Here is a 14,850-nt window from a genome sequence, read left to right as displayed (position 1 = left end):
AGTATTCTGGGCAATGTAGTCCCTGACGAAAGGATACTAAGTTTTGAAGTTGAACAACAGAGGTAACTGAAATATAAGCACCACTTGGGGGTTACTCGTAAACCTTGCACATTGTGAAGTACTCACCTCTGCTGTTATGCTTGGAAAGGAGCGTGGATACAATTCCTGAACTGCTGTCCCTTTAACTGGAAGGAATGGACTCAAGTCCTTTTTCACTGTTTTTAGAGTTACGTTATTAAAACCCTAACGAACCCACGAACATGGTAGCTGATGGCATTTGAAGAAGAGTTGCTGAAACTCGAAATGCGTTATGCCTGTATTTTCACAAATAAAAGAACTCTGTCAAGTATGCTGGTGTGGTCCGTGTGGTGTGGCGTGGCGAATGGCGCACGTCTTTTTGTTTGGACATAACAGAGATGCCTGACACATCTCAAGACGGACCCGACCCGCGAGGAAGAGGCAACTTTTCTTGTCAGAGCTTTGGGACACGAAGCGTGGAGCTTCTTTAAAAGGGTGCCCTCCGGCTGCTGTAATTTACACGAACGGAGTTTGTATTGGAAGGGCCCCCAGGAGGGGCCCGCCCGAACTTGGTGGATGGACATTTGTGCAGCAAGGGTATGCTGAGGATTTTCCTGAGCACGACCCACTTGAAGTTACAATTGGGGAACATGAAAAGCTACATGACATCTACGTGGTAGTGAAATGTTAATAGTACAATGAAAACCGAGGTATGGAACTCTCTCCTTTTGAATGCATGATTTGCACTCGGGACACTTTGTACAATTTGGCTTTTACCATAATCGGCAGTGCAAACCAGTGTAAATGTGAAGGGCAACAATGGAGTATTCTGGGCAATGTAGTCCCTGACGAACGGATACTAAGTTTTGAAGTTGAACAACAGAGGTAACTGAGAGATAAGCACCACTGGGGGGTTACTCGTAAACCTTGCACATTGTGAAGTACTCACCTCTGCTGTTATGCTTGGAAAGGAGCGTGGATACAATTCCTGAACTGCTGTCCCTTTAACTGGAAGGAATGGACTCAAGTCCTTTTTCACTGTTTTTAGAGTTACGTTATTAAAACCCTAACGAACCCACGAACATGGTAGCTGATGGCATTTGAAGAAGAGTTGCTGAAACTCGAAACGCGTTATGCCTGTATTTTCACAAATAAAAGAACTCTGTCAAGTATGCTGGTGTGGTCCGTGTGGCGTGGCGAATGGCGCACGTCTTTTTGTTTGGACATAACAGAGATGCCTGACACATCTCAAGACGGACCCTGACCCGCGAGGAAGAGGCACCTTTTCTTGTCAGAGCTTTGGGACACGAAGCGTGGAGCTTCTTTAAAAGGGTGCCCTCCGGCTGCTGTAATTTACACGAACGGAGTTTGTATTGGAAGGGCCCCCAGGAGGGGCCCGCCCGAACTTGGTGGATGGACATTTGTGCAGCAAGGGTATGCTGAGGATTTTCCTGAGCACGACCCACTTGAAGTTACAATTGGGGAACATGAAAAGCTACATGACATCTACGTGGTAGTGAAATGTTAATAGTACAATGAAAACCGAGGTATGGAACTCTCTCCTTTTGAATGCATGATTTGCACTCGGGACACTTTGTACAATTTGGCTTTTACCATAATCGGCAGTGAAAACCAGTGTAAATGTGAAAGGCAACAATGGAGTATTCTGGGCAATGTAGTCCCTGACGAACGTATACTAAGTTTTGAAGTTGAACAACAGAGGTAACTGAGATATAAGCACCACTGGGGGGTTACTCGTAAACCTTGCACATTGTGAAGTACTCACCTCTGCTGTTATGCTTGGAAAGGAGCGTGGATACAATTCCCGAACTGCTGTCCCTTTAACTGGAAGGAATGGACTCAAGTCCTTTTTTACTGTTTTTAGAGTTACGTTATTAAAACCCTAACGAACCCACGAACATGGTAGCTGATGGCATTTGAAGAAGAGTTGCTGAAACTCGAAACACGTTATGCCTGTATTTTCAAAAATAAAAGTATGCTGGTGTGGTCCGTGTGGCGTGGCGAATGGCGCACGTCTTTTTGTTTGGATATATATATATATATATATATTACCTACTGGCGGTCGCCAGTAGGTATATATAGTTAGGATTTTTTCTCTATGGGATTTTTGAAAATTCTATGTCTAATAACTTTGGCGTTTGAGGACGGAATTGGCTGAAATTTTCAGGAAAATGGAACATTTAGTTCCTGAGCAGCCCCTGGGGGGGGTTCGTCAAGGGGGGGCCGAGAAAAAAGGGGGGTCCCAAAACGTGTTTTTCCCATGTTAATTTCCATAGGGCGGTTGGCCTCACTTTTAGCCCGAACGGCTGAATGGATTTGCACGAAACTTGGCAAAATTGTAGGGACTGTTAGTCCGATGTGCCTTTGCTAGGTCTGAATATATGTGCTCCAGTGGATTTTGAGAAATTAACGTTAAAAAATATATATATATCTGTAAGCGCGCTCCGGGCAGCGCCCCGGTTCGCGTACCTGACGCGTAACGGAACTTCGCGAAGCGAAGCTTATTGGCTCTCCGGTGTCTGTCAACATTCTAAACAGTCCGGAGCGGCCGCCATCTTGTCTCTCGGTAGGATTGAGAGACAAGAGGAGGCCAAAACAAAGGGGGAAATGACCATAAGGGGGCATAGTAGATCCTCCCTGACCCCCTACGTTTGATGTGGAGGCTTTAAAAGGGCCCCGCGGGGGAAAAAAAAAAAAAGAAAAAAAAAATTTTTTGCCGTGGGGAGCGCCCGGTACGCGCACCGGGAAGCGGTCTGGGGAGCGTACTATAAGGAAAAAAGAATGATAGACTATGATATTTTGAAATATTGTATGTTTATTGATTGTTCTTTTTGTTGTTTTTTTTTGTTTTTTTTATTTAAGTAGCAGTATTTATGATTATTAAATATAAATTTATTTTTGGGATTGTGCACAGTATACTATAAGTCTGACTTTACATTATAATCAATTTGGTACTAGTTTATGAATTACATATAAAAATGATTAAAGACTCAAACAATTTTTTAATATTAAATATAATTTTATTTTTCTGATTCTTTTTCAAAATTTAATAGAACGTCTAACATTTGACTGTCCGATATGTCTTCTTTTTGACTGAACATAACTTCCCACATTTGACCGTCCTCATATTGAAGTAAGAAATCCACAGATTCTAATACATTGTAGAAGTTCATGGTCTCGTGATTCATCCATGAATTCCAAGTCAATGGGTTCAATGATTTCCTCATTGTTCATGTCTAGGACAATTTCAAAGGAAACGTTCTGTTCTCCTTGCATTTTTGTGCTGAAATTTGAATAAAAATAAATATATCAGTAGAGATAGGGCACTGTTGGGTTTAAGTTCAGACAGGTACTTTTGAGGCGTGAAGTAGTACTATTAAAAAGTGCCTTTGAAAAAGCCTAAGTAAATTCATAATTATACCACAGAAACCTAAATCAATCCATAATTATAATAAACAAGCCTTTCTCAATGTGTAACTCTTACAGAGGGATAGTATATAACTATCTGAAAATGTTTTCAAATTTATAAAATAATATCTTACCTTTTAAAAACAAGTTTAAGTTGTGAGTGAAAATGATCTTGCAATGTAGTTCAGGAAGTAGTAGTCAAAATGGCTGTGTTTCTCTCTCTTTTTTTTAATATATATTCAGGTACATAACCAATCAAATGTCAGGTAAAAAAAGTAGAAAATGAAAGTAACATTTTAATTGGTTGTCAATTCCAACACTTCAGATGTGTTTTGTGTAGTAATTTACCTCAGGGTATTTAGAGAGGTCTACAGGCTAAATGGTTAAATGGAATTCCAACCAAATTTGTGAAAATGGTAGGGATTGGTATGTAGTATGAGCTAATCTATATTTGGTGAAAGTGTCTCCAGTGGTTTTTCTGTATATTACTTTCCCACCTTTTTTGAGCGAGCGCTTCCCGGTGCGCGCCCCGGTACGCGAACCGGCAGCGTTATGGGAGTCCTCCATTTTGTGTTTCGGTATAATTGAGATACAAGATGGAGGGCAAATAATGATCAGAATGGGTAGAAAGGGGCAAGGTACACGTATCCTGACCCCCTAGGTATTCTGAGGGTCGTTGAGGAGGCCCATATGTGCGAAAAAAACACATTTTTTTTTACATTTTCGCGTGGTTAGCGTCCGGTGCGCGTACCGGGTAGCGCTCCGGGGAGCGTACTTTGGTGAAAATTAGTGAAAAAGTTAGAGTAAAATAATAATTGTGAGTGATCAGATGTAGGGTAGCTCTGAAAAGAGCTTTTGGGTCCTGTGGCTGATTTAGGTACCTACAAGTAGGTACCAATGCACAGTCTTAAATTCAGGATGAAAATTCTGTTACCCTCATCTGAGAAGTGAACTCCATCTGCTCTGTAGATATCTTGCATGTAGTAACGCAAGTTATTGTTGTACATGGAGCCCATTCCATGGTCTCTCATGTAAGCTGAAACAGACTTATTTACATGCTTCCCCGATTTCTCAATTTGTGAAAATAAATTGGTTCGACCACCTCCATTTCTGTCTTTGGCATATATTTGAATATACCAAGGCAGTTTGAGGGAAAAGTGCCATCAATTGGTCAAAGGTGTCCTTTAAAAGCATTTCCAGACCTACCCCAGTCAAAGTGCCCAAGTCATTTCCTCCACAGTGCACAATTAACAGGTCAGGTTTTGGCAAATGCAAAAAGGTTTTCACCAATGGTATCAATTGGTGACATTTTAATCCTCTGTGGCCAATCCACTTGATTTCCACATTTTGTAAATTGAGGTTGTGTAAATTTCTGTTATCAGCAAACCTTTGAGCCCAGTGGATATAACTATGTCCAACAATCCAGACAGAAAACATGGTGAGAGAAGGTTCTGCTGCAGTCAGATGAAGTGTGGCAATGAAATGGCAGTTGAAAAAATAAGAGTTTATAATGAAAAAAACTGTGGAGTGTCTGTGCTAATGAATCAGTAGCAGTGATTGGTGGATTTTGATTGCTGGAAACAGAAAGTTAGGGTGCATGGATGAGTTCTTTGAAAGATGTAATTTGAATGGTCAAGAAAAAATCATTTTATGAAAGATTGCACTGGATACGCAGGTGTACTGAGAGTTCAGAGTTCAATTGAAACATTGTTGTGTGAAGTTGCAAACATGAGAGGTCTTTCAGGAGGTGGTTGCTATGCAAAAAAGGCAGAAAGTGCAGAGGGGGGAAGGGTGTTGATTTAAAAAAAAGTGAGGGAAGAGTTTTGATTGGGTGACATTAGAGATATGTGTGATGAATTACAGCATTTGTGTGCCATTGTTGGTTGCAATATCTGGAGTGCATACCCTTTGCTCTTCTGAAGACAAATTGGTGTGTGTCTGAGACTGTTTTGAAACTCATAAAGTATTTGCTAAGGTGAGAAAAGATTCATTTAATTTAGATAGAGAATAGTATGCTTTAGGGAGAAAATTATGAAGAAAGTTGTGTATTTAAAATGTTGCTTTGTGTCAAGTGTTTTACAAATAGATTTTGTTTCTTTGAGTTACATAGCCATGTTAAAAGTGACGCAAAAATGGTGCAAGGGCCTTCAAAATACGCTTACATGTGTCTTAGGGCATTTTAACTCACTTCCCCATGAATGTGGTTGAATAATTGCTTTACATGATGTGTTTAAAAACGTTTTTTGAAATCAATTAGGTTTCTTGATATGTACTGCTAGAGTTTTATAGGTTGCTTTGGGCATATTTATAAGGCCTTTGAGTCTCTCTGATGTTATTTTTCCCATTTTAATTTAAGACATTTCCCCGTGGTGCAAGGTCCTTGTAAATACGCCCCCATCTGTGCTTGGCAAATTTAGATTTTAATTATTTGAGTTACATAGCCATGTTAAAAGTGACGCAAAAATGGTGCAAGGGCCTTAAAAAAAACGCTTTCATGTGTCTTAGGGCATTTTAAGTCATTTCCCCTTGAATGTAGGTATATAATTGATGTACATGATGTGTTTAAAAACTTTTTTTAAATCAATTAGGTTTCTTGATATGTACTGCTAGAGTTTCATAGGTTGCTTGGGGCATATTTATAAGGCCTTTGAGTCTCTCTGATGTTATTTTTCCCATTTTAATTTAAGACATTTCCCCGTGGTGCAAGGTCCTTGTAAATACGCCCCTATCTGTGCTTGGCAAATTTAGATTTTGATTATTTGAGTTACATAGCCATGTTAAAAGTGACGCAAAAATGGTGCAAGGGCCTTAAAAAAAACGCTTTCATGTGTCTTAGGGCATTTTAAGTCATTTCCCCTTGAATGTAGGTATATAATTGATGTACATAATGTGTTTAAAAACGTTTTTTGAAATCAATTAGGTTTCTTGATATGTACTGCTAGAGTTTCATAGGTTGCTTTGGGCATATTTATAAGGCCTTTGAGTCTCTCTGATGTTATTTTTCCCATTTTAATTTAAGACATTTCCCCGTGGTGCAAGGTCCTTGTAAATACGCCCCCATCTGTGCTTGGCAAATTTAGATTTTGATTATTTGAGTTACATAGCCATGTTAAAAGTGACGCAAAAATGGTGCAAGGGCCTTAAAAAAAACGCTTTCATGTGTCTTAGGGCATTTTAAGTCAGTTCCCCTTGAATGTAGGTATATAATTGATGTACATGATGTGTTTACAAACGTTTTTTGAAATCAATTAGGTTTCTTGATATGTACTGCTAGAGTTTCATAGGTTGCTTTGGGCATATTTATAAGGCCTTTGAGTCTCTCTGATGTTATTTAATTAAAGACATTTCCCCGTGGTGGAAGGTCCTTGTAAATACGCCCCCATGTGTGCTTGGCAAATTTAGATTTTCATTCTTTGAGTTACATAGCCATGTTAAAAGTGACGCAAAAATGGTGCAAGGGCCTTAAAAAACACTTTCATGTGTCTTAGAGCATTTTAAGTCACTTCCCCATGAATGTAGGTATATAATTGCTTTACATAATTTGTTTAAAAACGTTTTTTGAAATCAATTAGGTTTCTTGATATGTACTGCTAGAGTTTCATAGGTTGCTTGGGGCATATTTACAAGGCCTTTGAGTCCCTTTGATGTTATTTTTCCCATTTTAATTTAAGACATTTCCCCGTGGTGCAAGGTCCTTGTAAATACGTCCCCATCTGTGCTTGGCAAATTTAGATTTTGATTCTTTGAGTTACATAGCCATGTTCCATACAGTGCTCACCTTCTGCGTAGTCTTTGATATGCTAGACTCCATCTGCACAATGAGATATCTAAGCAAAGGAAACACAGGTGATGTGATTGTGAAATGAGCAAAAGAAATTCCACATTTTTCAATTACATCACCTGTGTTTCCTAACTTTACGAATCACATTGTGCAGATGAGGTTTAGGCCCGTCCACGGACACAGAAGAGGTCTGGCCTTTGTTCAAGAGTGAAGTGGACATGACTTACTTCATTGGTAGGCCTGCACATGTATTATCTCCTCTGTACTCTTCAACAAGCTTAAATTTCATCTGCAACCCTGAGTAGGCCTCACCTCAAACAAACCTCTGAATAGGCCACACCTTATTGTCATCCTGAATCAATCATTTAAAATGTTAGGGACAGATTTATGATAGCCGTGTGCCTCTTTTGCGCCACTGTGCGTCACTTTTGTGACGCAGCGGCGGTGCAAAAGATTTGCTATGTGGCGACATATTTACAACTTGATGCATCTAGGCAGATGTGTCATGCTGTAAAGTCCCGTGCCACATGAAACCGATGCAGCAGTGATGCAAAAGATGCACCATGTTGCAAGACAGGCCTCACTTCATCTCCAACAAGATACCGTCAGTTTAAACTGTAAACATTTAGGATTGTGTAGGGGGCATGGATAAGCTGAATCTTCTGTAAATGTCAAAATTGTTGTATACAGTGCTCAACTTCTGTGTACTCTTTGATATGCTAGACTCCATCTGCACAATGAGATACCTAAGCAAAGGAAACACAGGTGATGTGATTGTGAAATGAGGAAAAGAAATTCCACATTTTTCAATTACATCACGTGTGTTTCCTAACTTTACGAATGACATTGTGCAGATTAAGTTTAGGCCTGTCCACAGACACAGAAGAGGTCTGGCCTTTGTTCAAGAGTGAAGTGGACATGACTCACTTCATTGGTAGGCATGGACATGTATTATCTCCTCTGTACTCTTCAACAAGCCTAAATTTCATCTGCAACCCTGAATAGGCCTCACCTCAAACAAACCTCTGGATAGGACACACCTTATTGGCATCCTGAAACAATCATTTAAAATGTTAGGGACAATTTTATGATGGCTGTGCACCTCTTTTGCGCTGCCGTTGTGTCACTTTTGTGAGACAGCAGCAGTGCAAAAGATGCACCATGTTGCAATATAGGCCTCACTTCATCTGTATCAAGATACTGTTAGTTTAAAATGTATATTTTTAGGACTGTGTAGGGGGCATGGGGAAGCAGAGGCTTCTGTAAGTGTCAAAGTTGTTGAAAAACTGTTTGTCCTTCAATCTTTTCCCTTGTCTTTTCTAATTTTTAAATACATGTTTTAATATGTTTCAAATGTTTGTTCTCTCTTTCACAGATTGAAAGTATAAAAATAACAAGTGACTAAGTTAACGACAATTATAAGGTAAATGTTTTGTACTCTTTTCGTTACATTTCTATCACATTTAACTTCTATTAGTTCCACTACTTCATTTCTTTAACCCTCACTTTCCTGCCTTTGCTACTTCCCTCATTCCTTTCTCTATTACTTACTTACTCTACTCCTTCCACTCTTTTTCTCAGTCCCTCTCTTCTCATACTTCCTCACTCTTGTTCACTCACTCCGTCTCTATTACTCTCACTGTCTCTGACTGATCACTCTTTCACTACTTGTTCATTATGCTTTCTCTCTGTAGTTCAAGCACACTAAGGGGCATATTATCAACACAGGCAATAAAATTATCGCTGCTTTTATCGGCAGAAAACTGCCGCAAAAGCGGCTTTAGCGGCAGATTTCTTCCGCAAAAGCAGCGATAATTTTATCACCTCTGTTGATAATATGCCCCTATGTTATTTACATTTCTTTGCTGTTTCAATCATTCCTTTTCTGTTACTTCTTCTTTTCTGCTTTCTCTTTTTTCTCTCTGTTATTCCACATGTTTTAATCTTATTTTGAACATTCACTCACATTCTCTAAGAAACTCTTGTTTATTATTCTTCTTCTCTACTTTTTTTCTTCCACTTCCTTATCTATTTTGTTTTTCACAATTATACCCTCTTCCATCTTTTCTTCGGTAAATAGATCTATTAAACAGTATCTCTGTGTTACTCCCTATAGCTGTCTTTCTTTTAACATTACTCTCTGTTTCCTTCCCTTATACCGACCTCAAAGACTACAGACCCATCTCCCTGCTCCCGTTCCCAGCGAAAGTCATCGAGAAAGCCATCAACAGCCAACTCGCCACATTCATTGAAGAACACAACATCCTCGACTCCTCCCAATCCGGCTTCAGAAAAAACCACAGTACGGAAACCGCCCTCCTCGCCGCAACAGACGACATCCATACCTTACTGGACAAAGGAGAAACAGTAGCCCTCATCCTCCTCGACCTATCAGCGGCGTTCGACACAGTCTCCCACCGCACCCTAATACGCAGACTCTACGATGCAGGAATCCAGGACAAGGCCCTCGACTGGATCTGCTCCTTCCTTTCCAGCAGGACGCAGCGGGTCAGACTCCCCCCTTTCCTCTCGGACCCCACACCTATCACCTGCGGAGTCCCCCAGGGCTCCTCCCTCAGCCCGACGCTCTTCAACGTCTACATGGCTCCACTTGCCCCCATCGTCAGAACCTACGGACTCAACATCGTGTCATATGCAGACGACACTCAGCTCATCCTCTCCCTATCCAACGAGCCCAACACCGCCAGACGCAACTTTCGAGAAGGCATGGAAGCCGTTGCCAAATGAATGAAAAACAGCTGCCTACAACTAAACACCAACAAAACAGAAGTACTCATCATGGGCCCAAACCCCGACGCCTGGAGCGACACCTGGTGGCCCACCGCCCTCGGAAACCCGCCAACCCCCACAGACCACGCACGCAACCTGGGAATCATCCTGGACTCCGAGCTCAAAATGGACCGCCAGATCAACTCTGTCTCATCTTCCTGCTTCCACACCCTCCGCCTCCTTCGTAAGACCTTCAAATGGATCCCCCTCGAACACCGAAAGACAGTCACTCACGCCCTGGTCACCAGCAGACTCGACTACGGCAACGCACTCTACGCCGGAATAAACAAAAACCTCATCCGCAAGCTACAGAACATCCAGAACGCCGCCGCAAGACTGGTCCTCAACCTGCCAAAACACTGCCACATCTCCCAGCACCTGCGCACACTCCACTGGCTCCCCGTCGAGGCGAGAATCACCTTTAAGATGCTCACCCACGCACACAAGGCCCTCCACGGCACCGGACCAGCATACCTGAACAGCCGACTCAAATTCCACGCACCCCAAAGGACCCTACGATCAGCCCAGCTTTCCTACGCTGTGGTCCCCCGCACCAGAAAGACCAGATCGGGAGGCCGCTCCTTCTCCTTCCTCGCGGCCAAGGCATGGAACGCCCTTCCGCTCCACCTCAGACAGACAACATCGCTCCCCATCTTCGCAAGAAACCTCAAAACCTGGCTCTTCGACAGACCCCCTCCTTGATGGAATGGAACCTGCACCCCCCCAACTCCCCCCCCCACCCCTAGCGCCTTGAGACCCTTACGGGTGAGTAGTCGCGCTTTAACAAACTCCTGATTGATTGATTGATACTTACTCTTCTTTTTAAAAAAAAATTTTTGGGGTTCGCTCCCGGTTCGCGTACCGGCGAGCGAACCGGGAAGCGAACCAAAAGAAATAGAGGTTGCCAGAGTGCTAAACATTCTAGCAATTTTTTTATAAAGGGGAGGTAGTTCTGAAAAGAACTTTTTTTTATTATTTTTGTTGTTTTATATTTTTTTTAATTATTTTTCTGAACAATTTTTTACTTTTTTTGTATTTTTTGAACGGTTTTATATTTTTTTTGTTTTTTTTGAGGGGGAACAACGAAAAACAGGCATTACAAAGGGCTCAACAGGAGCAAAAAAAAAATTATTTTTTGGGGCGTTTTGAGCACTTGTGGTTTTCAAATGCTCTGTTTATCAAATTGATACTCATATTTGCACATGAGAGTAGGTCACCACAATAAAGGCACACTATCTTCATGTGCACAAAATTCTGTTGAATGTTTGGCACCGTTTCCCGCGCCTCTGGCCCCGACAGAGTTACCTGTGCCGATGTACTGGCCACAGGAGTTGGTGGGTTGTCTTGGAGGTGACGCATCTCTGCAACGTTGTAATTCAGTGGATGCCACCTCTGCATATGACGGTGCATAGTATAGTTGCCGTAACTATACTTTTTATCTGTGCCTCTAGATAAAACATCTTTGCATATGAGGCATGTCACGTGGCGAGCATTCACTTTTTTTTGGCCTCGAGGAAAAGAAAAAAACTGCCAAATAAAACTATCTTTGTGGTGAGATTTCCGGGGCTCCTCACGTAAAAACTGTCTTGGCTGTACTTCCTCTTCCTCTTCTTCGTCCTCTTCCTCCTCTGGGTTGGGAAGGAACTGTGGAGGTGGTCCTTCCTTCCTAGGTGGTTGTGGTGGTGGTGGGGGTCCACTAGCTGCAGCTACTACAGATGCCATTATTTTAATAAGCAAAAACAGGTCTTCCTCTCACAAAGATGAAAGTCAGAGTGAGGAAAGAAGGTGGGGGCTTTCATCATTTGGGAAAAAAAAATGTTCTAAACCAATGAAAAGTGTTATTTTTAGGTCACATGACCTAGCCTTACATCATTAGGAAACCAAAAGTGAAATGAACCAATAGAAAGTTTTATTAACAAGTCACATGACCTGTTACACTTATGTTACGCGCTCCGCGCCGCGCCCCGGATCGCTTCCGGGGAGCTGTGCTTCGCGCCTCGGTTCGCGCTCCGGAGCACTTCCGGGTGCGCTAACGCGGCGCGTCATAAGACGCATTACGCGGCAACGCGATACGTCGCGCTTACGCGACGCGCCCCGGATCGCTTCCGGGGAGCTGCGCTTCGCGCCTCGGTTCACGCTCCGGAACACTTCCGGGTGCGCTAACGCGGCGCGTCATAAGAAGCATTACGCGGCAACGCGATACGTCGCGCTTACGCGACGCGTCACGATGTTGTTTTCTAACGCGGCAGTTGCGCTAACGGAACGTTTACCGGTTCGCGGACCAGGTCGCGGCACCAAATTGAGCTAACGGGAAGCTACCCGGTGCGCGGACCGGTAGCGAAACAATTTTTTTTTTTTAAATGTATATATATACTTAAAAAAATTATATTAAATACATATAAAATATATTTTTCGATTTAAAGAAGAATACATTTTAAAGCTTTTGATATTTGCTATTAAAAAACCATTGAAATTCACTGAAAAAACCATAGGTTATAGACCATATATAGTTAGGAATTAGCATTTATAAAACCTTGAAAATTCACTGAAAAAACCATAGGTTATAGACCATATATAGTTAGGAATTAGCATTTACAAAACCTTATTTTACTCACACAAAACCATTGAAATTCCATATATAGTTAGTTGCACTAACTATATATCGCGCACCCGCAATCCACTTTTGATGATGTCACATATTACATCATTCATGACATGGTCAGTGACATCACTGATGACATCACTGATGACATCACTGATGACATCACTGATGACATCTCAAATGACATCACTGATGACATCACTGATGACATCTCATTTGACATTACTGATCACATCACTGATGACATCATTCATGTGATAATACGATGAACTTCTTTAGACTCTAATATAACCTTAGATACACTCAGTGTAAACAGACACTCACAGACTGTCACTCATCCATGAAGTTACACACACATCTAGTCAGTCATGCAAAGAATCAATCACACCTCCATTTTCTCAACTATACAGTTATACACACCTTACTTATTCAAACACATACCAACACATATTTACTCTCTTATACAATCCCGGATACAAGTTCACAATGATCCATACAGCCACTCACACATTCACTGGCTCTTATGCACAGTTATTTATATATGTCAACTCTCACATGTACTGTGTTTTACATATGTACTTACTTTGACATGTAGCACTGAGATATCCATTCACTCACCAATACACTTATGCACACAGTCAACCGCCCATACAGCTGTTTCCACATGCACTTTTGAACCCATACATCTAGTGAATCAACTGCTCACACATCTATGCACAGAGTCATACACCTCCCAGACACCCACATACACACTCAGTCTCCCATACAAATACATGGGCAACCAATCAATAACCCATATAGTTACTCATATAGCTACTGATCAACACATGCAGCAGTTTACAGAACAAAAGATATAATGATGCAGAAATTAAGACAGTTTAGTCACTAACCCATGCACTCAGTGAGACACATTTAATCACTCACTCATACAGTCAGTCATGCACCTACTAAATCCTTCATCCAGACACTTATAAATCCACTCATTCTTCAATATGTAAGACATATTTTAACTTTACAGAAACATACAGTCACTGGATGTTGTCATCAGTGATGTCATCAGTGATGTCATTTGAGATGTCATCAGTGATGTCATCAGTGATGTCACTGACCATGTCATGAATGATGTAAGGTTAGGGTCAATAGATTCAAACTCTGGGCACATAGGGGACCATTGGGGTAGAGCCTTCACTGATCACCTTTTTGTATGATTGACATGAAGGACCGATAGCATCAGTGAGATCTGGAATAAATGGAGAACAGAACCAACCATTTAGTTTGAAGAGAGTGGTTACCCAGTGGTGTACATTGGCCCCATTTCTCTTAATTCTTTACATCAACAGGTTGGAGACAGCCTTTTCTACTTTGGTGCTAGATGTACTAAAGGTGGGTGGTGGCCCATTGCCAGCTCTCCTACATACAGTTGATGAAGTCTTAATGGCGCATCCAGCCTTGGGTTTGTAGCACCTCTTTAACTGGTTTGTCTCCTTCATGAATGACCTTGATTTGTCAGCTAATTACAGCAAGTCTCCTGTCATTGTGAATGACCCAAGGAAAATGTGCACAAGAAAATTTGGAATTAAAGGTAACGTTATTAGCAAAGTGGAGCACTTTCCCTATTTAGGGATCATACTGAATCTGCATCTCGTAGGCGACCTCTAATGCAGACAAATTGATTGTCCTTTAAAAGGGCAATTAAAGGCATTTATTAGTTTTCCAGTTTCTTAGACAATTCCCATGTAGAGACATTACTAAAAATGTATAAGGCAAAAAATATCTCAGTGACTTGTTTTGGCTGTGACATCTCAGGGTGTGCGCCTGCAGCACTGTTACAGGTAGCTGAGAATACATTTTTAAGACGTCTTCTAAAATTCTACCAAGGAACACCTAGCAAAATTGTCCAAGAGGAACTGGGTATGGTGTACATTGCTGATTTGATTGGTTTACGTCTCCTGCTCTTATGGCTATCCATCTAGCTCAAGGGTAATCTTAAATTTAATAGAGCAGTGGTTTGTGACTGTCTTCACCTGGGCAATTGGCCTAGAATACCCTGGTTACCATTTATGAGAAGCAACTTTGCCGCCTTGGGGTGCCCAAGCTTTTCGGTGACTCAGAGCAGGTTGTGAAAGGGGATATTGAGTGATTAAAGCAGGCCATATGTGACCTCAAGCCCAGGTAACAAGTACATCAACTATTTCGGTTGATTCTGACTGCACTATTAAAAGATATTAAC

General features: G+C 41.5%; 1 protein-coding gene across 2 annotated transcripts in view; it reads right to left on the bottom strand.

Annotated features, from left to right (window-relative positions):
• Window positions 1–14,850, bottom strand: part of LOC144828913 (Y+L amino acid transporter 2-like) — a 505,595-nt gene that overhangs the window by 224,570 nt on the left and 266,175 nt on the right. The gene's annotated exons all lie outside the window — the stretch shown is intronic.

Source organism: Lissotriton helveticus, chromosome 4_1 (genome assembly GCF_964261635.1).
Source record: "Lissotriton helveticus chromosome 4_1, aLisHel1.1, whole genome shotgun sequence".
In the NCBI taxonomy this organism is placed as follows: Eukaryota; Metazoa; Chordata; class Amphibia; order Caudata; family Salamandridae; genus Lissotriton; species Lissotriton helveticus.
The sequence above is the reverse complement of the archived record's forward strand: the minus strand, read 5'-3'. Positions and strand labels throughout refer to the sequence as shown.